Raw genomic sequence first — 27,078 nt, 5'->3', positions numbered from 1 at the left:
GCTTGATGAAAGGGGATAGAAACGACCAAGTCGCTCCTCAATTGAGGCCTGTTTTGCCCATGGCTCTGTCGTGCCCACACTTCTAGTGGAATGGGCCGTAAGCCACCGAGGCACCGGGAGAGCCTGGAGCTCGTAGGCCTTGGCGATACAGGCCCGAATCCACCATCCCATGGTTGATGATGTGACTTTGCCGCCAAGAGCAGAGGGCTGGAAGGAGACAAATAAGGCATCTGATCTCCTGAAGGATGAGGCCTCTTTATATATGGAGGGCCCTCCTCTTGTCCAAGGTGTGCCATTTTTTCTCCAGTGTGTGTTTTGGCTCTGGGCAAAAGTTGGGCAGTATTAACTCCTGAGCCTACGGAATCAGGATTTCACCTGGGAACGAAGAAGGGACCAACTGCAGGACCACCCTGTCAGGGTGAACTATACATAGGTCCTGCATCACCAAGAGGGCCACCAGCTCCAAAATCTATCTGGCAGACGTGATGGCAATGAGGAAGGCCACCTTGCAGGTGAGAAAGTGCAAGCTAGCCGATCTCAGTAATTCAAAGGGCTCCTCAGTGAGAGCTTGTAACACCTTTGCCAGGTCCCAGGTGGGGTACCTGTGCACCACTGGACGCCTCATTTTTGTTGCACCCCTTATAAACCTGCACATGGTAGGATGTTGGGAAAGTTACTCCAGGGACCCAAACGACAATACCGAAGAGAGTGCAGCCACCTGTCTCTGGATGGTGTTAGGAGTCAGTCCCTTGTCCAGCCCCTCCTGGAGAAAATCCAGGACTTGGGCAATTGACAATGAGGAAGGGTCAATGTCTGTCCTGGAGCACCAGCTTCAGATGCCTTCCAGGTAGCATTATATATCCTGTTGATGGAAGGCTTCCTAGAAGCCTGTATAAATTGGATTACCGTGGCGGAGAAATTGTCCTGGCTCAGGACTCTCCGCTCAATTGCCAGACAGTCAGTTACAGCCACTGTGGGTCTGGATGGATCAGGGCCTTCTGGCGGAGGAAATTTTTTCCTGAGGAATCCTCCAGGGCTGTGCAACCGACAGGTTGACCAGGTCAGCAAACCACGGTGTTCTTAGCTAATGGGGAGCCAGGAGTAAGATCTCTGCCCTTTCTGCAAAAATCTCCCTGATCACCCCTGGAAATAAGAGGAGAGAAAAGAGCAGGGATAGTCTCCGGGTCTACCGCAGGTTCCGCAAAGACAGCTGAAGCTGGATCCGGGACTACAGGATCAGGTGGAGCAGAAGAAACATTGCCCAGACGGGTAGTCACTATGGCCTTGCGTAACAAAGAACGAAAAAGCTGCGGCTTGAAAAGTCCAATGAAGGGGGTCTGTTCAGAAACCAGTCCGTCGTCATCGGATAGAGCCGAATCAGGAACATCATCCAACTCAGAGAAACGTGATCCGGAGATGCTACGGAATCCGCCGGATCCAGCTCCGATACAGAATCTCTGGCTTGGACCGGTTGAAGATTTTGCAACAGATGAGGTTCCGGTGTGGGGTTGCTCTGTTGTAGACATTGAGCAAGACCTTGCTTAATGACCCTGGCCAGCATGAGCTCAAAGGCCTCAGGTATGGGTGGAGGTGACATCACAGGAGGAGTCAAAGCAATAGGGTTTTCCGTGACTGGCCCCTGGGGAACCTCAGAATTAGGAATTGTTTGAAAAAGCGGCTCAGCGCCAGGCAAATGAGGAGGCTCAGGTGCAATTGAACCATCAGGTGAAAGCTCCCGGGCGGCACTGGAAGCTCGGGACAAAGTGGGAGAGCGCGCCCTTGAGGTGGCCACTGGATTAGAAATAGCGGCCTGTGCCACGTGAGACTGGGCCTTGGTAAAGGCCTTCTCGATGGCCTTGTGACGCCGTTGCTCATACTTGGAAATTGCAGAGGCAGATCTAGTAGACTTGGCCCGGTGGGATTTGGGCTGCTTAGAGGAGGGACCCTCCAACGGGTCCTCCTGGGCTGGCCTCTTTGAAGCTCTGCTCGAATGAGGTGAGGCAGAATGATGCCTATCCGCCATCTTGAAGGCCCCAGCAAAAAAACGGCAGGACAAAATGGCCGCCGACACTAAAGGTAAACTGCCACCGCTGATCTGGAACGCAAAATCCAAAAAAATCACCTCTGAAGTCTCTAGGGACGATCGCAGGCTCAGCGATCCAGGCGGCAATAGTCAGATCGCTAGCTCAAAGCTATTACTGCGATCGCGGCTAAAGAGGTAATTAGAGCCGTCAGTCACTTCAAACAAACGCCGCCAGCCGAAGGGCTGTTAAAGCGGCAACCGGGAGAGCGAGGGAGAGCCGAGGTTGTAATGAGGCTCGATCGCAGACCAAAGGGCCGAATAGCGATCCCGGAGCGCTCTCCTCACAGTCAAATCGCCGTCAAAATAAAGAGTCTTACCCGATGGCTGGAAGGCGAAAGCGCGCGCAAAAGCGCCGCCGCGCTCAACCCGATGGCTGAGGGGAGCGCGAGGCGGCAAAAAATGCAGCGCTGGCAATCCGGAAGGAAGAAAAAACAATAAAAAACAATATAAACGTAGGAAAAGTCCAAAGGCTGATAAGCAGGAACAACTAGCTTGCAGCAGGCAACAGCTACAGAGGGAGACACAACCGGTCAGCATAGACCGAGTCGAAACACTGGGCCAAGGGGGCGGAGCTACGTTATTTTATAGGACTCGGTCACATGCATGGAACTGTTGAACCCCCAGAGTGACAGCCGTTTCCCTTATTACGGAGAATGTACAGGGGCCCACGGAGCCATGGGCTTCGAAGAGCATCACCCCCTCCATCCACGACGCTTCAAACCTGGAGAAGAACCGAGGCAGCTGGCTATTGGACGGTGTGGCAAACAGGTCCAGGACTGGAACGCCAAAATGGACAGTATGTTCCTGGAACATGGAGGGGTGCAGGCGCCACTCTGACTGGTCTACTTTGGCTCTGCTGTGCCAGTCTGCCTGTACATTGCTCGCCCCCAAGATATGTTCTGCCCCGAGAGACAGATGTCTCTCAGTCCAGAGGCCTAGTTGCTCAGCCTCTTTCATGAGGGACCATCTTGAAACTTAGTACTGAAGGGGTTGATTCTGTATTCATAGGTTTGTAGAACAATAGGATTAAGGTCTTTTTCTCAACTATGTTCATGTTATAACATTTTTGCTGTGAAGAAGAGGCATGTGATCTCTGCTGAGTCAAATTCAGTTTTGAGAACTGCAAAAGTAAACCAAGCATCTGTGATAATATCTTCTAGGCAAAGAAACTGCCCAATAATCTTACAAAATCCTCTGGAAGAGTATGACATTGTGAATGGATTAATGGAATGTATTTACCAAAAAAATTAAACATATACAGCCTTATTCTACATAATTAAAAAACTAATCTTTATTTCATGATGGAATAACCTTTGGATGGTAATATATTTTCCTCAAAAAGCATTTTATTTTAAAAAATCCGATTTAAATCAAAAAAATCTGATTTTTTTGATTTTTTTAAAAAAATCATTGATTTTTATCCACCCTGCTTAAAAGTATGATTCCCTGTGGCGATGTTGCTGCGGCTCCCTCGCGCCAGGAAAGGACGGAGAATCAAAGCCTTGGTTCTCCAAACAGCAGCGGTGGCCTTTTCAAGCCTCTGCCACCTCACCGCACCAAAACGATCCATGTGGCAATGCTGCCTTAGTAGCGATCCGATCGCTACTGTAACGCAGCCCTCAGTGCTGACTCACTTCCTCATGCAGTCCCTGCCAGTAAAACTTTTAAAGAGGCTGTCCTTTTTTCCTTCCTCTTCTTCTTTTTTTAAATAACCAATTATGAGCAAATTAATCAATAATTTGAAGAGCCAACTCAACAAGTCTCTCTTCCAGATGGAGTTGAAAAAAACAGAGGCTTGGCCGGGAGGAGGCGTGGCCAAAGAATTTCCCAACTCAGCTTCTGACGAAACAGATGGATTTAACCCATGCTTGGACTCTCCAAGCAGCGCACAGGAGAAAATTTTGATTTCTTATCCTCTGGTTTGAGGGTATTGATTGCATCGGTGGAGTGAAGCGTGGCTGAAGCCAAAGCTGCCACCGGTCCATCAACAGTTGGAGTTTGCAGGACCTCAGAAAGATCTGTGGCTACGTTATAGAGCCTCTTTTTGGTCGCAGTTGGGGATAATCCTGTCACTGGATTGGTCCATTGCCTCTGGATCACATCCAGGAAAAGTTTGGGTGAAGGAATCACCTCACACCCAATGGTCGGCTCTGAAAAGAGCATGTGACCAAAGTTCACCATCCCCAGAGAAGCCTCTGGAAGAATGGGGTCAGGTCCCAAATTGGCCATGGTCTTGGTCTTGTGCATCAAGGACTTAAATAGGTCAGGGGAAAACAGGACTGTGAAAGGTGCTGGCTCTGGAGCCACACCTTCATCTTCAGATAGAACCAGGAACTGATCTTCTTCCCCAGAAGAATCTCTGCTCTGGATGGAAGGAGCCCTGGAGGGATGCTCTGATACTCCATCCAACTGTTGGCCTTGAAAGTAGAGAACGCTGGAGGGCAGCGGAGTGGATTGAATCCCTTAGTGCATACCTATGGCTATTCCCTGAATTATAGCCTGGGAAATGATTGATCTCAGTTGATCAGGTAATCCTGGCCCCTGATCCTCCCTTGGACGGAGCCCCACCGCTGTGGGAGAAAAGGTTGCTACAGAGGGAGGTCTAGCTCTTTCAGGAGGTGCATAGCTACTTGATGTTACAGACAGACAGGATGCATTAGTAAAAACCTCATTCCTGTCATTTGTGCCTATTTGAAATGGAGAGACTTGCTCTCTGGCGCTATCCGGTGACCAGGCACTATAACAAGTAGGTTGCAATAGGCTTGCATTGCAAGGCTGCACAGGCAAAAGGGCGGGAAGTGACAGCTCCTCCCTTGGGAGAGCTTCCCAGGCTCTGGGATTTTGCTGCCTTCTCCATTTTAGCCAGTTGTCTTTCAATGGCTTTCCGGCGCTTCCTGGCATCTTTTTCCGCTGCCTTTGAGTTTTTTGAGCTTGAACTGGCTTTAGCGCAGCTTCTAGCCGCTGCGCCTGTAACAACCGCTCCTTGGCTAAAATATCCCTGTCCGCAGGCTAGGGATTGAATAGGGGAAACCCCACTGTCCCCACTTACTTCCTAAAGCTGGTGGGTGGCTCAGAAGCCTCCATTTTCCAGCACTTCGATAGATAGATAGGCTCGCAATGAACAACAGCTGCCGCAGCTTGGATCTGCACTTTGCGCGCTGTCCGCTGTCAGTGTGACCAGGAGTACTGGTCAGGGCCTGGGTCCCCTCCGCTGTGCAGCGGGAAATGCCAGGGGCTCTGCTCAATGGCGTTGAGCCACCTGAGCGCTTTACCCCTTTCCGTTGAAGCGCAGGAACGGCAGGAACTGGGCTCTTTGAAATGGCCGTTCGGGTGCTTCCCAACAGACCGGAGAGCCACCGAAATCGCTTCCTAGCGAAAATATCACAATTTTTTCCTCACAGTCATTGGAAGAGAATCCAGGAATAAATTCTACAAAGCCGAATCAATTTCAATGTCTCTACTCAAGAAGACTGAGTTGAAATCAGGGGAGGGAATCTGGAGCCGTGTCCAATTGATTCAGGTTGATTCAGCCTTCCATCCTTCCAGGGTCAGTAAAAGGAGAACCCAGACTGTCGGGGGTAATGTACAAATAATAACTGCCCAGAAAGTGCTGTAAAGTACTGTCAGGCAGTATTTAAACCTAAAATGCAGTTCTATTCTATCTGTGCAACCAATCTCTGCAATTACAATCATTCCAATATCCAACATTATCATTCATATGCTTTGCAGACAACCTTGCAACAAGCAGTTAATAGAGAAGGCAGAAGTAAAATTGTTAATTTGTGAATACAATTTTTTGCTTAGTAACTGCAGCATTTTGCTTAATGGTCAAAGAACTAGGTAGTAAGCACATTGCAGTCACACGATTTTCTGTTTAGCGACTATAGCACTAGCAACCTGCTGGTTCCAATTACGGTCACTAAACAAGGACTCTCTGTAACAGAACCAGGAATACAAACATAGGTAATTGTGAGGAACAGAGGCCATGATAATAATACAAGAAATTCATCATTGAGTACAAAACACTTACATAATAAAGCATTATCAATTTGAAGCCTGCTAACTTTATCCCTCACCCCCAGTTCTGATGTGTTGCCACACTGCGGTGGGCAGATATTCCTGGGAGGGATGAGTGAAAAATGTCAGGAGTGTAAGTTAGAAGGATATTAGCAGTCATTAAAGGTATGTCAAAAAGAGCATCAAAAAGAACACATTTATAGGAAGTTGTTGGAGACTGATTATAACTTTATTGACAATGGCAAAGGCTACATTTATACTACATAGGAGAAGACAGAGGTAAAACACTCCTGTATTTTTATGAAAAAAAATTCACATTGTTAGAAAATATAAAAAGATTAATAATATAATGCCAGATAATGGGTACTTCAAGTCAGATGGCACTCAACATGCTTCTTTCAGACTACTAATGGTGTTCATGACATGGTTAGATTAAAGCCTTCAGAATGGTTTAGTAGCTGATGTTGCCATACAGAAAATCTGAACTGCAAAAACAGAATTTTACAGTTGGAACATGGAATGTAAGAAACATGAACACAGAAAAGCTCAACACAACAAAACATGAAATGAAACAACTATAAATTAATATCTTAGGCATCAACAAATGATGGCCTGAGACCAGATGCTTTCAGTCAGAAGACCACACTGATTATTACTCAGGACATGAAAAACAAAGAAGGAATAGTATTGCTTTTATATTTAGGAAGGAAACAACAAGAGCAGTACTTGGCTACAAAGTAATCAATAACCAAATAATATTGGTTAGACATGGAGGATAATCCTTTAATATGATGATAATTCAAGTTTATGGTCCAACCACCAATGCAAAAAAAGAGATCAAGTTTATGACCAAGTTTAATTTCAAATTGACAGAACATGCAAGCAATATTTGCTGCTTGTGACTGGAGACTAGAATCCTAAAGTTAGAAACATAAAGGAGAAAAATGTAGTTGGAGTGTATGGCTTGAAACAAAAACGAAGCAAAATATCAACGTATCAATTTCTGTAATTCCATGATTTCTTCATAGTTAACGTTATTATCTTCAATCATTATTTACAGCCAAAACACTGCCTTTACACATGGATATCATCAGGTATAGTATATAGAAATCAAATTGATTGTTATTGTTAAACCCTAACCCTTACCTTCTCAGGCGAGAAGTGACTGGAAGGCAAGGGGTGGGGTCAGCCAGTGATGGGGTCACCCGACAGGGAGCCACAGCAAAGGGCCCAAACAGCCGCAGGTTGCCGACACCCGGACTAGACATACCCAATTCCTGTAACTGTTCTCAATATGTTAGCTTCCAGCCCCCTAATCATTCTGGTTGCTCTTCTTTGCACTCTTTCTAGAGTTTCAACATCTTTTTTATATTGTGGTGACTAAAACTGGATGCAATATTCCAAGTGTGGTCTTACTAAGGCTTTATAAAGAATGGCTTTTTAAACTGCTGCTGCACATTGTTGGTTCACATTTAAATGATTGTCCACTAGAACTCCAAGATCTCTCTCAGAGTTACTGGCATTAAGCCAAGTTTCAACTGGTCTGCACCTATACAGTTGGTTTTTCTTGCCTAAGTGTAAAACCTTACTTTATCTATGTTGAATTTCACTTTGTTAGATAGGGCCCAGTGTTCAAGTCTGTCAAGATCTTTTTGGATTTTGAGCTTGTCTTCTGGGGTGTTGGCTGTTCTCACCAGCTGTGTCATTCTTAAATTTGATGAGTTTCCCTTCTATTTCATCTAGATCGTTTATGAAGATACTGAAGAGTACTGGGCCTAAAACGGAACATTGGGGTACCCCACTGTTTACTTCCCTTCATGTGGATGTAGTTCTTTTGAGGACTTCAGGTTGAATACAATTTGTCAGCTACTTATCAATCTATCTGGTATGGGTTTTGTCTATCCCACTTTTTCTAGCTTGCCTAGAAGTAGGTTGTGTCTACTTTATCATGTACTTTACTGAAATCTAAGTATACTATGTCTATAGAATTTTGCTGATCCATTAATTTAGTCACTTTGTCAAAGAATATTTGCTTGGCATGACCAGTTTTTGATAAACCTATGTTGGCTACTGGTTATAATTTTGTTTGTTTCTAGGTATTCACAAATTTGCTTGATTATCTTTTCCAAGATCTTCCCAGGTATTGATGTCAGGCTGATTGGTCTGTAATTTCCTGGATCTGTTCCCCGCCCCTCCTGTTTTTTCTGGATGTCCCCCCAAGACACTCTTAGGATTCCACAAGATTAAAATTTGTCAGATATTGAAGATATTTGACAAAATTTAAAACAATGTCACATTTCTCAGTGTAAATTTTCAACTTGTAACAAATTTAATTTGTAACAAATTTCTAATTTATTAAAAATAGGGATTTCTCACAACATATATTGTATTAATATTAATATCTAATATAGTTTAAATTGTTATTTACATGAGTCAGTAAATTATATGGATGCATTAATTTTGATTTTTAATATGGTAAATATCAATAAATGTTACTTATGCAAACAAAAGCTCTCTTGGAATCCTCCGTAAATTTTAGAAATGGTAAAGGGTCCTGAGAGCAAAAAGTTTAAGAAACAATAGCCTAGAAAGTATTTCTTTACTTTTAACAATCTTTAGTACTAGAAAGTGAAGTTAAATCAACACTGTCATTACCAAGTAGGAAAGCTACAGGAATTGATGGAATACCCACCGAATTAGGGCAAGCAACAAAAAAATAAATAAAAGTTCTAACTATGCTATGCCAGCAATCTGGAAAATGACGTCATGGTCAGCAGACTGGAAGAGGTCAATCTACATTCCAACACCAAAAAAATAGAAGATTTAACTGAATGTTCAAATTATCAGACAATATTCTTAATTTCACATGCTAACAAAATAATGCTTAGGATCGTCAAACCAGATTAGAGCCATACATGGGTAAAAAGATGCCAGATGCTCAAGTCAGCTTTAGAAAACACAAGACATTATTGCTGATGCACACTGGATAATTGAGAAAGGCGGAGAATACCAGAAAGAAATCAGTATGTGCTTCATAGAGAACAGAAATGCCTTCAATTGCGTCAATCACATTAAGCTATAGAATCTGCTCAGAAAAGTGGGAATCCCAGAAGTTCTCATTGTCCTCATGAGAAACTTATACACAGGTCAGGAAAGCAAGTACAGGGAGAACAGGGCGCAGCAGACTGGCTCCAAAAAAATGAGACAAAACTGCATACTCTCTCCTTATTTTTACATCCTATATGCAGATGAAGGATTGGAAAAAATATGTTTTTAAAACTGGAGGAAGAAACATGAATAACCTGTACTATGCTGATGACACTATGCTGAAAGCTGAAAATGCAAAGGATCTACAAGCTCTAGTAATAAAAGTCAAGGCCAAATTTTTAAAAATAAGACTAAAACAAGACTAACCTAATGACCACAGGTAGAATAATCAGCCTTAGAATTTACAATAAAGATACTAAGTGGTGGATATCTTCTGCCTGTTTGGATCAACTCTCAACAATCAAAGAAGCAGCAGTCAAGAAATATACTACAGACTAGAACTTGGTCTCTAAATAAAATGTACTCCAGAGGATGATAGAGGACACGAAGGCCTAGAGGAAAGTTGTCTATGGGGTCGCGATGGGTCAAACACGACTTCACAACTAACAACAATAAAGAACTTGGTAGAGCAGCCGCATGAGCCCTGGAAAAGATATTCAAACCTATGATGTATCTATGCCTACAAAGATTAGATCATACAGCTCATGGAATTCCCCATGACACCCTATGGAAGTGAAAACTGAAGAATAGGAAGAATATTGATGTTTTTGAACTTTGGTGTTAGAGAAGACTCCTGAGAATATTATAGACAACCAAGAAAACAAACCAATGGGTCATTGAACAAATCAATCCTGAGTTCTCATTTGAGCCACAAATGACACATTATGCTACTTTGCATATACATAATGCAAAGCCTAGTTTTGTGGAAAAGGTCCTAATGCTAGGAAAGATAGAAGAAAAAAGACAACTAGTAGCAAGACTTATTTACAGTAGTGATGACTGGCACTTTTGAAAGATCAGATTGGGGACAGATTGTTAAGAGAATAAATAAATAGTCACTAGGAACTAGAAACTTGATGGCACATAATCAAACTTTATTTCTTCTTCAGTTAGCATTACATTTATTAATTTCATTTCTAAACACATAGAATATATTTTCAAACTGCAACCCAAATATTCCTATTACATAGTATTGCTATCCCAGACCAAATGTTTACTTATTCCAGCATCTCTTTTCTATAGATGCAATAGCTCTGCTAAAATTGATAATCTGAACTGTGTTTTTTTTTAAACTAAGATTAGTTACTGTCATTAGTCATAACTGCAGATCAATCTATTTTCTATGACTATGTCTAACAGGATGTATGAAATGTAAGTATTGGAATCTGAAACACTTCCATCACAATTATTTGGATGAATTATTTTGGATCTCTGAATTTAATCAATTTTAAAAATTTTCAACTGCTACCATCATCACCACTTTTTCTGGCCATGTAACCCATAAATTTTTATGTGCAGAACTTCATGTGAGAGATATTCAATGGTACATTATTCAGAATTTAATTAGTTTGAGTTCCATAAGATTTTAAGTAAGGAAGTTTGGCTATCACTTCATATCAAGTAAATGTATTTAGAATTGATAGTTTCCTAGTATGATTTGCTTATTTAGTATCCTATGACTATCACTACGTGTTGTATCTTATGATTCTTGATGAATGTATTTTTTATGTACACTGAGAGCTTATGCACTGAAGATAAAATTCCTTGTGTGTCCAATCACACTTGGCCAATAAAGAATTCTATTCTAATTCTATTCTTATATACTAAACTATAGTGGTTCCAAATTTATTTTGCAACAGAGCAATTTGGAGCTTCAAATAAATTACTAAAACTCATACAGGTAAGAGTACTCCATGAGTTACGATGGCAACTGGGACCATAACTACTATCAGTAACTGCCACAGTTGTAAAGTGTGATATCACATGACCAGGTTGCTTAGCAATAGTAATCCTAGCAGTCATAGTTGCCAATTTCTGAATGAGAACCACACAGGTCAATAAATGGGGATCTGACATGACCATGACTACCAACTTCCTGACAGTCTTCCCACTGACTTGCTTCTGAGAATTCTGCAGAGAACATCACAAAACATGATCATTTGATGCAGGAACATTGTGACAGTGTGAACTACGAAGACTAGCTTTAAACAATCACTAAACAAATAGTCATAACCCGAGGACTACCTGTAGGTTTAAATTCAGAAATAGATTTTTATAATGAAAATTTTGAATAGAATGTTAAAGATTTTAAAAGTTACCAAGAAAAACTTGAATTAGTGATTAACATTGATAAACCTTAATTAGTTTTACAAGCATTTTTCCTCACAACAGCTACTTCATGTTTGAATTCAAAAAGAATACAGTATTGACTCCATATTTCTTTGCACAAATAATTTTGAATAGGATGACTATTCTTACTTCAGTTGATCACAAGCCACTTAATGTTATAAGTAATGATGGAAAGTTGAATCCTATAGCATTAAGTCAATTTATTTCTTTTTTCTCCTATTAGAAGAAAATATGAAAATCCTGTTTCATGTATTTATACATAATAAACGAAAAACATTCAAGCTGCAAATTTTACTATACAAGTAATCCTCAATTTATGACCACAATTGAGCTCAACTGTTAAGTGAAACATTTGTTAAGTGAGTTTTGCTCCATTTAACAACCTTTCTTGCCTCAGTTGTTAAGTGAATCATTGCAGTTGATAAGTTGGTAAAACGATTGTTAAGTGAATCTTGTTTCCTCATTGACTTTGCTTGTCAGAGTTTGCAAAAAGGAATCACACAACCCTGGGACACTGCAGCCATCATAAATATGAGTCAATTGCCAAGTTCTGAATTTTGATCACATGTCGCAAAGGCTGTAACTGTGAAAAACGGTCATAAGTCACATTTTTCAGTGCCATTTAACTTTGAATGGTCACTAAACAAACTGTTATTATGCAAGGACTATCTGTACGCTCTTGAATTAGGTTACTCTAAAATTCATTTAGTGGAAGTTTCTTCAGTTTCTTCAGCTGAGCATTAGAAATTAAGTTTGATTCTCAATAAGCAAGCTGGTCTAAGAGCAATTACAAATACATTTTGCACTCAAGTACTGTTTGTCAATGGCAAATATCCTAAAAAGAGCAAAGCAGAAATCATGCAGATACCCTAAAATGGCACTGCTAATACAATCAGTCCTTGTTTAGCAACTTCTTCAGTAGCAACCATTTGCAAATAAGACAGTAATAAACATTTTAAAAAATCATTTTCCAACCAATGCATGCACTTATGATCAAATTTATGTACCAGACCCTTATTGCACACTGGAAAGAGAGTAATACTGATGCTGCTTCACAAGAGATGGCAGCAACCAGTCATCTTTCTAACCTACCTACCTCCCTCCCTCTCTCTCTCCCTCCCTGTGTCTATACTCAGTAACCATTTTTTTCTGGAGCAAACTGTCTTTGCCAAGAGAAGACCATATTCTCAACTTTTAGAACCATTGGACTGGACCAGATCAGTCCCAGACTGGACTGGGACAGGAAATTCTAGAATAAATTCTTGACACAGTTGCCAAGAAGCCACATAACCAATGATTTTTTTTTTCATACAATCATTATTCAATTTTTGTGGAACTCTACTCTGAACAATGTCTGGGAAACACTGCTCAACTGAGTTCTTTATAGAGACTTCAAATAAAATCTCCACAAGATAAAAGCTACAGATTTGATTACAAGAAAATGCATTTAGGACTGAGGTGTTAAATATCTGTTAGAGAAAAGCTTACACTTTCTATTTTGTATGTTATTTATTCAAAATGTAATTGATCAAAATAATATTATAGGGTTTAATTTTCTTTTCCAATCTATTCTCTTCTGTTTTTAACTATTACTAATACTTAATACTTTATACTAATATTGATAATAATATATACTAGTCATAGTAGCCAAAATTATTGATAAAAAACATGCAAATATAACAGATACTATTGAAACATAATGCACTTTGTTGCATCTGACCCTTGTCAGCAGTATAATGTCTTTTCAAACATAATGGTCCAAATTTGCAGCTTTTCAAATGCTCAAAGAATCTCTGCTCAAGCTCAAAAAATCTCTCCCTCAACTAGCATTATTACAGTTGAATTTACATGAAGTACAATCTTCACTAACACTTTATTACTACAGGTACTCCTCTATTTATAACTACAATGAAGCCAAAAATTTATGTTGCTAAACAAGAGTGAGTTTTACCCCATTTTATACAACCCTTCTTGCCACAGCTGTTAGGTGAATCACTGTAGTTAAGTTAATACACAGTTAAATGAAGCTAACTTCCCTATTGACTTTGATTGTCAGAAGGTTGCAAAAGGTGATCAAGAGGACCCTGGACACTGAAACTGTCATAAATATGAATCACTTGCCAAACATCCAAATTTGATCACATGACTATGGGGATGCTACAACAGCTGTAAGTATGAAAACCAGTCATAAGTCACTTTTTTCAGTGCCCTTGTAACTTTGAATGGTCACTAAATGAATGCTTGTAAATTGAGGACCACCTGCAGTTGTAAGACAATATAGCACTTCTGAATCAAAAGTTAAAGCTAGTTTAAAAGTATAGCAAGGCAGACTGACATACACCAGGGATGTTCCTCTACTGATGATGAAAGTCTTTCATTCCTGGGACCACAAACAATTGCTCTGCCTATTAGTTTACTTTGCCTATACTGAAATCCTCAGAACAAATAAGTTATTATTTAAATGAAGTAATGAATAGGAATTTAGTCTGGCTCCAACCTAATAGAAAAATAATCTCTGACTTTAGGAAAATTAGAATTTTATTTGAAACTTTTAATAAACATATACATACATACATGCATGCATGCATACATACACACATATACATATACATACATACACACATATATATCAGCAATAACTTTAAAAGTGAAATTGATTCTGTAGTGATCTTGGTTTATTTTTACAGAATCTTATTATACTCAGTTTTCAAAATTTAAAATATATGACTCTATCAGACAACAGGAAATATCTTGTTCAACAAATTTATTTATTTTCCTACACCACTTAAAGTATTTGTGAAAAATAATTTACCCCTTTCAGAATCAGCATTACAAAACTGATTTTTCAAATTTTCATATCGTTTATTTACAAACAATTATACTAAACAAAGTATTCCAAATTTTAAACATTAAGGTTTCAACTATATCCACTTAATAGGAGGTAATAAAAAGGAGTGTTGGATATATTCGCTTATAATAAATGCAAGATATAAACAAACAAATAAATACATTAAATAAATAACCTGCCAGAATTCATTCTCCAGAAAGGCAATAGTGTATTCAATTTAGTTTACTGTAACTGGTTTATACAGAATTTTAAATTGTGATGCATAAATTCTGCAATCCATGCTGTTCACTAGCTATAGCATACTCTTCCACATTAAAGAAAATATTTCTAAACAGAGCATGAAAAATTTAAAATAGGAAAATTAACTAAATTATTTCATTGCCTCATATTTTCATATTCAATGTCAAGTTAAATAAAAGAAACTTTATCTGACTATATATTTAATAAGAACCAGAAGATAAGTATTATAAATAACCAATATAAAAGCCTCAATCCACATTATGCCAATTAGGCTGTCAAGCTATGTTTTGAAAGTAATACAAGAGTAATAGCCATTTAATTATTATAAGCATTTTTAAAAATTGTATTTAGATTGCAGTCTTACACTTCCCAGCATTGTCAGATTTCTCTTGTAAATTATTACAGAAACAGGTTCAATCTCAAATAGGAAAATCCAGCTGTAGAAACTATCTGCTAGATTCCTCCAAATTGGAGCACTCCAACAGAAATTTTAAGATTGCCCTGCTTGGATGCAACATTACACATTTACTAGAAAATAAGCTTCTCTGCTTATAAATAAATTCACTTCGGAAAAGACAAATACAGGATTGTGCAGTTAACATTCAATATAAATCATGCACTTTTACAGGGAGAGGGGAGAGACCAGTGAATTCATTAAGACTTACTTTCAGAATAAAAATATATTAGGCTGGCCTCTGAATAACGTCTGTCACTATTCCACCTTGTATAAATGTGTAATAATTTGAATTCCTGATATATATGTACATATACACACACATGTACATATTATAGATATGTTCAAAGAAAAATTTTCTTTGAACATCTCCCATATAAAAATGATTTCTTCTTTATTTCATCACTCTATAATTAAGAGTACTTTTAAACAAGTGCAAGTAGCTACAATATAGCATCAATATCAATCTATATTCTGCATTTAATCATATTATTCTGTACTAGGAAAGGAACTTTTAACTCTGAAGACTTAATTTACTCTTACACATATCTCGATAGTTATGTATCACATATTTCAAAGCTAAAGAACATTTATTATAATATTTGCATAAAGCGACAGGGCTAAAATTTAATAATATCCATTATCATTGGACTCCAGATAGTTTACATTAATAAAATAATTGAACAATGTAAGATATCGGCAACAAATCTTTTAATATGTAAGTCATTCATTATACATATAATAACCAATTGAAAAGCTACTTCTAGCAAAGTTGGTTAGGAAATCTAAAAGGAATTGAGTTATTACTTACATTTCACTGTAACATGCCTTGTTTTACATACTTCAGAACAATATTAAAGCATTTTTGTCTAATAAAATAGAACAGCCTACTCCAAAGGAAGATAGTCTAGGTTTATACTACAAATTCAATCCTATATTTTATTTTATTTTAGTTAGTACACTAAGCTCAACTGATTTACTTCTAACACATGCAGACAAGATTGGGAAGTTAGGCTCCAATTCCAAATACAATACTAAGAAGAAAAATGCACTTTTAAAAGTTTGATATATTGCTAAGTAAGCACACATAGCAAGCCCTTTTTTCTTCTTGCATTTCTACAAAACAAATATTTAAAGAATTTATAAATTTAGTTCAAAATCAAGTAAGCCTAAATTGAACAAACATAATTTTATTAAAAATCTAATAATGTCTACTATATTTAGAACTGCAAGATGAACCAAACTCTAAATTAGTGGAAGTGATCTTGAGAATTAAATAGCTGCAATTTTCAATAGTGCATGCCACTGACATAGCACTTTTAGAATTAAGTCAACTTTAGACTTAAAATATTGAAATGCACATAATTTTATACAAGGCATTTACTGCAATAAAACCTACATTTTCCAACAATACACCACTTTCTACACTTCTTTTTAACCAGAAATACTATGCAATGTACCCATCCTAAAATTTTACTTTCAAGCAAATGTAATCTAGGATGTCATAAAATGATTGTTGTGCTACAGTAACTTCTTTTAGCAAATTATTCAGAATGAAAACTACACACATACAATTCTTTGGAATTGAGATTGAATCTTTTTTACATGTCCTAATCAATTCTCTTTACTGCTCTCCCATAGTCCTAATCAGTTATTATGAAGTTACACCGGAAGAGGTTCAATTTTTGTTCTAATCAAAGAATTGATTGATTTGGAAATCAAGACATACCCAACTCCTATGTGTACAGGATTCATATTCAGATGTTTGTTTCATTTCAACAGGATTTGCTCCTTGATAAGTGTATCTTTAATGAGTTAAATTTCTGCTTATGTGGAATCCAGGGATAGAATTTACATAAAACAGTATGTGTAGTTAAACAATATATTCAGTATAAATAGTAAGACAAAACCATGGAGTATTGATTTAGAGTTTACAGAAGATAAAAGTATATTTTGTGTTTTCTGGTAAGTTAATGAAAGTATAATAAATAGCCTAGTCTCCATGGAGAAATAATCTGATTTGACTGGAATGTCCAGTCTTATTACAGAATTCTGTAAAAATCAATGCTTATCTCTGAGTAGGTGTAGTTCAAGATAAAATGTACTTTAGAAATCAATTGAATGCATTTATTCTAGTGAAATTCTCCTTTTAGCTGATATTTGATGCTAAATCTATTTTATTTTTAGTTCATTTTATATTAAAATTAAGACCTTCCTGTGACAAGACTCTAGAATATGTATATACTGCAATGACCCTAGATGAATAAAAATAGAAGACTTGCTGTGATTATACCAGTACCTAGGAGGTTAACAGACTAGTCCTTACATTCGTCTCTTCTTATAACAGGTGCTAATTCAAACCTGCCGATTTTTCTGCCTACCTGCCCGAAAGGTTGCGGAAAGACCAGAACTTCTTCCTCCTCCACCATCTCGGGCCAGGTAAGAGCAACGCCGAGTTACCAGAACCAATCCATTACCCAGGTGGGAAAAGGCCTCAGCCTCACCTTCACAACTTAGAACAGAACTTCCCTGCAAAGCTAACCGGGAATAAAAGGGTACAAGAAACCGGTGTCTGCTTTTCCCTCCGCTAGGTCGGCCTCCTCGTTTGCCTAACCACCGAAGCGGCCCAGGCTCCCTCTTCAAGATGGCAGCGGCCCCTCTCTCCCAATGCCATTGAGCCGGCGGCCCACTGCTAGAGGCTCTACCACTTACCGTATATCGGGGCGGTGGCCGCCTCTGGTTACTGTCCGGGCTGCCGCAGTTGTCCTGTGCTGACCAAGGCCTCCCTCCTGTCTCGGGATTCAGGAGGGGAGTGAGCGGCGGCTGGGTTCAGTTCATTACCCTCCTCAGCCAGCGGCCCAGCCCAGCAGCCTCTCCGCAGTCTTTCCCACCCGGCGTGGATCACTTCGCCCGACACGCTCGGGGCCCGTGCAAAAGGGACCAGGGCCTTGGCCCCGAAGCGGAGCCAATCGCGCACCTCCCTCTCCTGGAGGAGGGCAGCCCGGCCCGGCGGGCGGATCCGCGGCGTTTCCTGGCCGGGCAGATTTTCTATCGCTCACAAAATGGCGCGCGTTCCAAACCTGCGCAGCGATCGGCAGCGGGGCACGGGCAGAGCTCGGTGGTGGCGACTTCAGCTGCTGCTTGAGCCCAGGGCAGGGAGAGCGGAGAGAGTCAGAGCGGCACGGGCGAGAGGGGAACGCGGCGCAGCGCCGAACAGAGCCCCCGGGAACTCACTCGCGCCCCCTCCCTGCCTGCTTGCTGCCAGCCAGCCAGCCGCCTGCTCTCCTCCCCCTTTCTGAGCGCCGCCGCCGAACCGGCTTCTCAGGAACTGCGCTTCGGATCACTTCAGACCGCACACGCGTGCTCCCGGAGTCGTCCCGCTTCGTTCCGGTGCAACTGTCCAAAGGGAAGGTACCCCTCCGCCACCGAAATCCGAAGGAAAAATAATCCACGTAAAGTTATAATTCGGGCGGGAAGAAAAATTATTTTTAAAAAAGCCCAACTGACAAAATGGCGACGAGAAGAGCCTGTTACTATAGCAACTGTCAATCACTCCACAAGAGTCCCGCCCATGCCAGGCGGGAATCCGTGCTGAGAAGAGAGGAGAGAAAGGCATGGCCGAAGGCGGAGCTTGGTCGCCTTGGCGACTGCTGCTTCATTCCGTTCCCAATTCTGTGATATAAATTCCGAGACGGGTTTCTTTCGTGATCATTAGCCCTTGGTGGAAGAACGCGGTCGCTAGCTTCCGTCATCTAAGTGGATTTCTTTCGGAATGGACCGAATGAGGAGGACTTAAATCTTTTCAATATTAATCTGGGAAGAATGCTCCAAGGTTAGAACTGAACCTGTTCCGCACAAGCGATAGCTGCTACCTTTTTTCGTCTGCTTTTGGATTTGTTATGGATGTAGATGGTGGGAAGCAGTCAAAATAGCTTCAGGCACAAATATCCGTCGTACTTGTAGATCAAGTCCGGAGCAGGAGAGTGCAATCTTTTCTGTCTGACTACCACCTAAGTAAATCCAAGATGCGGGATTGCGTTCCTCTGTTTGCGAGGGCCAATTTCTTTTATACAAGCGCAAACGACTGATTGCCTGGCCCTGGGACTCTATATTTTTGCTAGAGACCAATATAATTTCTGTTATAAACTTCAGGCTTCTTGCAAGAAATCAACTGATAATGGTAGAAAACTTGGGAATGTCTGGAAGATGCATCAGCGATTACAACTGGAATTAATTCATCATTGAACTTTTTATTTTTATGTGCAAATAATTCTATAGATACCTCATATCCCTTAAGCACACAACTTTTGTTAACAAAAGCCAGCATGGACAATGTGGTGAGATGTTTTGAAATCCAGTAGCATCTGGAGGACCACACTTCTAATTTCTGCTCTAATTGGCTGTCTTAATTTATAGTATTTCTATATTGCTAGCTTAACAAAAAGTCCTATCAGGTTAATAATATAAAACCACAAAAACATGTCCCCAACAAAACAACTTTTGACATTTTCCCCAAAAATGTTAGGGAGATTTCATTTGAATATTCAGAGGTAAGTTCTATAATACTTAAGGTGAGCTAGAAAAATGGAATTTCAAACTCCACTGTCTTATCTCACCTGGGGTGGACGGGACACACAACTTATCCTTTCAGAACAGGTGAGTTAGTTCTATCTGAAATAGGCAACCCCATAGAGACTTGGAGGCCAAGCCATAAAATACTTTATAGGTCAAAACCAGTATTTTGTACTTGGAAGCCTTACAGTAGCCAGTGTAGTTTTCACAAAACCAGTGATATAGGGCACCCACTAATAGATGGAATGTTGCATTTGCACCAGTTGTGGCTTCTTTATAGTTTTAAATTTTAAGCCCAATTTAAAGCACATTGCAATACTCAGCTTCAGTGGTGATGAAGATATTTATCAGTGATATTTATCAATTATACTTCAAGAAGAGCTTCAGCTGGTATACTAGCTGTTAATTTAGGAGGACAGCCCAGTTGTGGACGTTCTTTTGTGGGGTGTGTTTCCCCATGCTGAATTATCATTTTGGCAGGCTACATGCTAGAATGTTTCTGAACTAACAGTTTGGTCTTGCTGGGATTCAACTTCAGTTTGTTTATCTCCACCCAGTCCCTAACAACTTCTAGGGTGTCAAATTCGATCGTGTCAGGTGACGTATTACTGCGTTTTTTGTCTTTGTGGAGCCGGGGTGGGCCGGATGTATATGATGCATCCGGCCGGGGGCCGCCAGTTTGACACCTCTGATCTAGACTAGACACCTAATCTAGATCAGGTGCATTGCAGCCCAGAGTGCCAATGTGTAATTGGCTATTGGCATACCAATGATACCTCATCCTGAGCCACTTCCAGTGGCTTTATGTAGAAATTACATGGAGGTAGAGAAAAAGGTAACACTGTAGCAACTTCAAATGACCAAACACATGGTATGACTTCCTCCCTATTATCACTAACTGACTCTGGACAGGAGCAGTAACAACTGTAAACCAATGTGCCCAATTGTAACCCTCATAGGTTGTCCAGAAGGATGCCTTGGAAAAAACCCAAAAGGAGGAGGAGTACATTCCTTCCATCCCTGTCCTAAAACAAGTTATCAGCCAGGGCAACAATACAGTTTCCATCCCATGTCTAGGAGCTCCACCAGGGCATCTCATGCCCAGGGGATTTACCGGGGCATCCCGTTCCCAAGTCAGCCACTAGACAGACCAATGCAGCTTCCATTCATGCTCAGATGTATGAATGGTTGCTTGAAAAGGAGAGATCAGTTGTTAAAACATGGATTTCCAGTTATGAATACATTAAAACAACAGTACACTAAAAACATGCAAATGTTTCCTAGAGGAAGAACTCCAAAAACATCCCAATGGTGACTGACAATACAGAATGATTACAGAATGCTGACTGATTACACTACTGACAGAGGAAATGGAATGGAGTATTATGGAGAGGAGCAAATTCTATCCAGTCTGCTATAAAGAGGATTCTTCATCTGCAATATTGCATGTCTACCTTGCTTGTTACCTATGTCTACTTATCCTAAATTGTGGATACATTTGAATGTATACATGTGTTTGTGCTGAGTTCAGTTTCCATTATTAACATTCTTAACAATGGTAACTTTAGAAGCTTTCTAACCATGTGACAGGCTGGTTACTACAAGCAAATTATAATAAAAATATTGCTGTATAGGAAATTCATGCAACCCAAATAAAAAATTCCTTTTCTCACCCCTTGTGGGTGGTATGTGCCTTCTCAATCTTGAGTTCTTTACCAGAGGCCTGAGAGTTTGCGGGCTCTGTACAGCATCTTAGCTGTTCCTAGCACTGTACTCCTTTGGACAAACATCTTTGATGTTCGACCCCAGTTTAGGGGTTACAGCCCCGAGTGGTCCTAGCACCAATTTGGCCTTTAGTATCCACATGTTCTTTAGTTTCTCCTTCAGGCCCCAATATTTTTCCAGCTTCCCATATTTTTCTTCCTGATGTTGCTATACTTGGCACCAGCTACATCTATCACCACCACTGCTCCTTGTATATTACCACAATGTTTGATTCATTGGGTTATTACCTATCTGTCCATCTGGATCTTAGCTCTGTTATCCACAACATTCTGTGCAATCTCCCATCTGGGCTTGGGAGGATCTAACCTATACACTGTACAGATGTACCTGTACACAATGCTACATACTTGGTTGTGCCGTTCAGTGTTCCTGCCTGTATCTTATTCCCTGCCACTGTGTTGGACTGTCTCTGACGCCTTTCTGCATAGTCTTCACTTCAGGTCCTATCTAATGTGGCAGGTGAGAATTCTATTTCTGAACCATCAATTCATGGTTTCTATCTAATGTGACTCTTGCTGCTATGGATCTAGTTGCTGAGTGCCTGATCATGTGCTGCTATTAAAGTATTGTGTTTTTTTTTTGTCTGGCCCTTTACAGCCATTAGTAGGATGTCCCAAAGTCAGTACCTTAGCTATTTATTGATGGTACATCCCATGCAGGGTCTTGTCTTGCCATGACACTTCTGCTGGATCCTCCTTCCACGTCTGCTGCTGCCTTAGACATTCTCTCAGCAGCTCATTTTGAGTGTCATCTTACTGATATATGCCTGGATGCTCTGGATCAGTACAATGGCTTGGACACTCAACAGACTCCACCCAACCTCTTTCCGACTGGTATACAGTCTTGAGTAACCAATCACATTTTAACCTAGGATGCTGGATGAAGTCAGCCAATGCAATCAGTGTCAATCAGTACAGGGCTGTCAAACTCCCAGCCCATAGGCTGGATATGTCACACGCTGGCCATACCCACGCACGGTTTAGCAAAGGGGGAAAAAGTCCTGATACATCACATGATGCTACTGTGACGATGTGAGTTTGACACCCCTGGTCTAGTACAATGTGTTGTGCAGCATATAGTGGGTAAATAATCTCTACTTAATTTATCCATAGGTAAACAAAATCTTGTACAGTATCTAGAACATGACCTATTGTAGAATAAACAATTCGTTCTGGATATTTGGACTATGTTCCATGCTGAATTTTATCAGAATATTATTCCAAAATTCAACTTTTGCAATTTGACACATAAATGTATAATAAAATATAAGAAATGTTTAAAGAACCACATTATAGAAGGTGATAAATTAAAAAATTCCTGAGAACAGGATGTAAACCCAAATAATACTAAGGTAAATTTAGAGTTAATTACTGAATGTTGAAGTCTCAGCCATGTCTTTTTAGGTGGAAAATATTTTGAATTCACAGAGAAAAATCTATCTATTTCAGATCTGGCTACCATTTTTTTGTATAACTAATATTCCAATCCAAAGAACTTCATGCAACTAAAATATTAGAATCATGCCATCATAGAGTTAGAATAGGATATTTAATATGGATAACTGCACTGTCAGTGTAAATTTCCATATTAAAACATTCTTAATAGAGAGTTGAATACATCTAGCGAAGAAGAGTTCATGCCCTCCCTAGGAAATTGGACTCTACTTTGGAAATCTCTTTCTATTAGAAAAGGCTGAAAAGTGCTGTATGGTGTTTTATATATATATATATATATATATATAAAATATACATAAATATATGATGCCAGTGGGGACCAAACAGGAAGGAGTCCTCTCCCAATAGGGACAAGAAATTAACCACCACAGAAGAAAGATGGGTGCAAAGACTTGGTACTCTGCTTTTACTGTGGAGAATCGCCCTACCATAAGCAAGTAGCCCTCCCCAGCCGGGGTGCAGCAGAATACCATATGAATACAGCCCAGAATCAGAAAAATGACAATAGCCTCTCACAAAAGTTCACAGGAAAAGCTATTGAAAAGATTAAGAAAGATTTCTCCATCAAGAAATTAAAATTTTCTGTTGCCTTGACCCTACCCCATGGGCAGGAAGAAGTGATACGATTAACAAGTTTATGGTACTTTTAAGAACTGTTGTGATGCAGTGGTTAGAATACAGTATTTCAGGTTACTTCAGGCTAATTCTGCCGACTGCCAGCAGTTCAATTGTGACTGACTCAAAGTTGACTCAGTCTTCCATCCTTCTGAAGTCAGTAAAATGAGAACCCAGATTGTTGGGGGCAATAGGCTGACATTTGTAAACTGCTTAGAAAGGGGTGTAAAGCACTATGAAGTGGTATATAAGTCTAAGTATTATTGCTATTACCTGGATGATGTCCTGATGTATTCTGAAGACGAATCTCACTATGACCACCAAGTAGAGTGTCTTGAATAGACTGAGGGAAAACCACCTTTTTACTAAATTAGAACAATTGCTTTTGAGTTGAAACAGTTAGATTTCTTGGGTTACTGCATTTCCACATAAGAAGTTCAAATGGATACCCAGAAAATGCAAGTAGTGTTCCCCGCACAGCAAAGGATATTCAGAATTTCTTAGGCTTTGCAAACTTGTACAGAAAGTTTATCCCACATCCCACTCTTTGCGGAAAGTTTGTTTCGATAGATGCCCAGCAAACAGCATTTAAGGAGTTAAAACAACTTTTTGTGCCCCACCCCACCTTCAACACCTTAACCCATTCAGATTGATGCCTCTGATGTGGTTCTCAGGGCCATTATCTTACAAGAAGCACTGGGAGGGGGGAACTGCATTTTTCTCAAGGGCTTTGACTGCTCCAGAAAGAAACTGAGATTTTTAACAAAGAACTATTAGCAATCAAGTCAGTTTTTAAATAATACTTTTTTTTTTTTGAAGCAGTATGTTAATCCATAGATGTCAACATTGATAATAAAAATCCTAAAATGCTGCACCAAACCAAGTAATTTTCACCAGGGAAGTGAGATGGAGCCAGTTTTTCTCTCATGAGTTTTGCATCCAGTATGTCCCAGGCTCAAAAAATCTGATGCCAGATATATTGTCCCATAAACTGGAATACTTACTAGTGCACCAAGCTCCAGTAACTGCAAGCATTTTACAGCCTTTTATTTCTGATGTGTACTTGTGCAAATGATGACTGAATTGTTGGGGCAACACAACCACATAGAGATTTGCTCACCAGGATTAAGAGATAGCAACCACTAGACCAATTCTTGAGAGTTCAGATGGATGACCTCCAGGGGCATCCACCAAATACTATATTCCTATATTTGTTGGAGAGATAGGCATTGAAGTACAAGGCAAAATAGTGGTACTGCCATATTTGACAGAAATTTTGCAGCATTGCCACAATAGAGAGCACGGCATGGGGAGAGTGTTCAAAACATTGCACAGAATGTTAAAAGACTTTTGGTGGCCTAAAATAGGGCCAGACATCAAGAGCTATGTAGCCTTTTGCCACACCTCAAAAGAGCTAAGTTCCACCATCAGAAATCAGCAGGGCTGTTACAACCCTATGCCTCTCCATTCTTGGCATAAGTCTCTGGATTTTATTACTGAGTTATCTGGTCCAGTCCACAGCGTCACATCCATACTAATCATAGTAGGGTTTTTTTCACAAAAATGGGTCATTTCATCCTTTGAACAGGATTGCCCACTGCCAAGGAAATAGTTCAGGTCTTTTTAGATCAGTGGTTCTCAACCTTCTTAATGCCGCGACCCATTAATACAGTTCCTCATGTTGTGGTGACCCCCAACCAGGGGTGGGTTCTAAATTTTTTTACTATTGGTTCTGTGGGCGTGGCTTGGAGGTCATGTGACTGGGTGGGCGTGGCTAGCTGGTCATGTGACCGGGTGGCCATAGCTATGTGTATAGGGACTACTCAGAGGGCTGAAAAAAGTCATTTCTGACAGATCCTCGCACTTTTGACTGGTCCTCACACTTATGACCATCCTCCCATTTATGCCCGTGCAGCATTCTTAATAACCATGTCACTCATTTCACAACTGCTTCTCTTCACCATGGTCATAAGATAGGGCAAAAAACGTAAAATGTGAAAACAGTCGTAAATTCGAGGACTGGTCAAAAGTGCGAAGACCAGTCAAAAATAACTTTTTCAGCCCTCTGAGTAGTCCATGTGCACAAAAGGACTACCCAGAGGGCTAAAAAAAGTGATTTCTGATAGGTCCTCGCACTTTTGACCGGTCTTCGCACTTATGACTGGTCATCATGCCCATTGTAGCATTCTTAACAACCGTGTCACTCATTTCACAACTGCTTCTCTTCACCATAGTGACAAGATAAGGCAAAAATGTAAAATGTGAGGACAGTGGTAAGTTCGAGGACTGGTCAAAAATGCGAGGACCAGTCAAAAATAACTTTTTCAGCCCTCTGAGTAGTCCATATGCATAAAAGGATACAGCAATAGAGAGGGATGAAGGAAGGGAAGGGAAATTAGAGTAGGAGTGAGGGTAAGAGAGGGTAAGAGAGGGAGGAAGAGAGGAGGAGAAGGAGAAAGGAAGAGGAAGTAGGAAGGAGAAGAAGAGTGGGGGAAGAGAAAGTAAGAAGGAAAGAAAAGAGAGAGGTGGTAGGTTTGAGGAGAAAGATTGCTGTACAATAAAAAAGATGAAAGGGAAGAAAACCAACCCCAAACAAATATAAAGATATTAAGATAAAGAATGAAGTGTTAAACTTTAAAGAATAAGAGAACAAATATGAATAAATAGCAATAATTAGAAACACACATACAAACATATAATGTATTTTCTTTGAACAGAGTATTTGGCTGGTTCACAAATTTAACCAGTGTTTAGTCATTTCAATTAAATTTACAATTTCTATATTTCCTTTTTGCCATATTTATTCATCTATTTTTTTAAAAAAGCCAATATTACCCTTCATCCTCATCTCTAATCTTAATCAAATTCAATTTTTCCCTTCTATTCTATATTATACCCCTTCCCATTGTCATCTATTTTTATATCCATCCTCACACTGGTTAATTATGTAATTATGTAATACAGTTGTTTAATACAAATTCAACATTTTAATATAAATCAATTAGTTATATAACTATCTTTTTTGTATATTAATCAATATGAACATGAATATTCCAATTATTTCCAGGCAATCCAATTTCTTATTTATCAATTAATTATATTTACCAATAATAATAAACCAAATATTTTCCCCCATATATTCCTCCAAACTACAACTTAACCATTTCTGCTTTCAACACAATATACAATTAATAGTATCTCAATTATTACAATTCCCTAGTTAAATAGAGCTTTTTTTCTTTTGTGTTTTAAAATCTTGAACCTCCTCTTTTGCCCTAAATTTCCCATGTTTGCAGTTTTGCACCTACCTTTTTTGGTGAGGAAAAAGAAAAAGAAAAAGAAATATCTCTCTGCCTCATTTTGTCACGTTGCAGCAAAGATCCTGTTTTACTTTCAGTTTTGTTTTTCAGCATAGCTAGGGGGGAAAAAAATCTGCTCCTCTCTTTGCAGCTAGCAACAGAGCCCTCCGCAAAACAGCTGTGAGCAAATCAGCTGAGAGTCCTAGGCTGATCAAATCAACTTATGGTAATTAACCTATGCTGAAGCTGAAAGGGGCTGTTTTTTTCTATTTTTGCAGGCACCGGTCTTCTCTTTTTTTTTCTTTTAACACTGA

The 27,078-nt window shown here is 39.8% G+C and overlaps 1 protein-coding gene and 1 long non-coding RNA gene across 6 annotated transcripts in view; one reads left to right on the top strand and one right to left on the bottom strand.

Moving 5' to 3' along the window:
* Positions 1-18,611, bottom strand: part of DYRK1A (dual specificity tyrosine phosphorylation regulated kinase 1A) — a 187,757-nt gene extending 169,146 nt beyond the window's left edge. For all 5 annotated transcript variants that reach the window (XM_060686405.2, XM_034401832.3, XM_087871258.1 and 2 more), the window contains exon 1: positions 17,752-18,611. The gene's annotated coding sequence lies outside the window, so the exon portion shown is untranslated. The remainder of the gene's footprint in view (positions 1-17,751) is intronic.
* Positions 18,612-18,765: 154 nt separating this feature from the next.
* LOC117654995 (uncharacterized) lies at positions 18,766-21,051 on the top strand. Its single transcript, XR_015728213.1, has 2 exons — positions 18,766-18,871; positions 20,896-21,051. It is a non-coding gene; the product is annotated as an uncharacterized LOC117654995 (long non-coding RNA).
* Positions 21,052-27,078: the final 6,027 nt, after the last annotated feature.

This window comes from Pantherophis guttatus, chromosome 5 (genome assembly GCF_059756535.1).
Source record: "Pantherophis guttatus breed Tessera chromosome 5, ASM5975653v1, whole genome shotgun sequence".
Taxonomy (NCBI): Eukaryota; Metazoa; Chordata; class Lepidosauria; order Squamata; family Colubridae; genus Pantherophis; species Pantherophis guttatus.
Note: the sequence above shows the minus strand (reverse complement) of the source record. Positions and strands in the feature narration are given on the sequence as shown.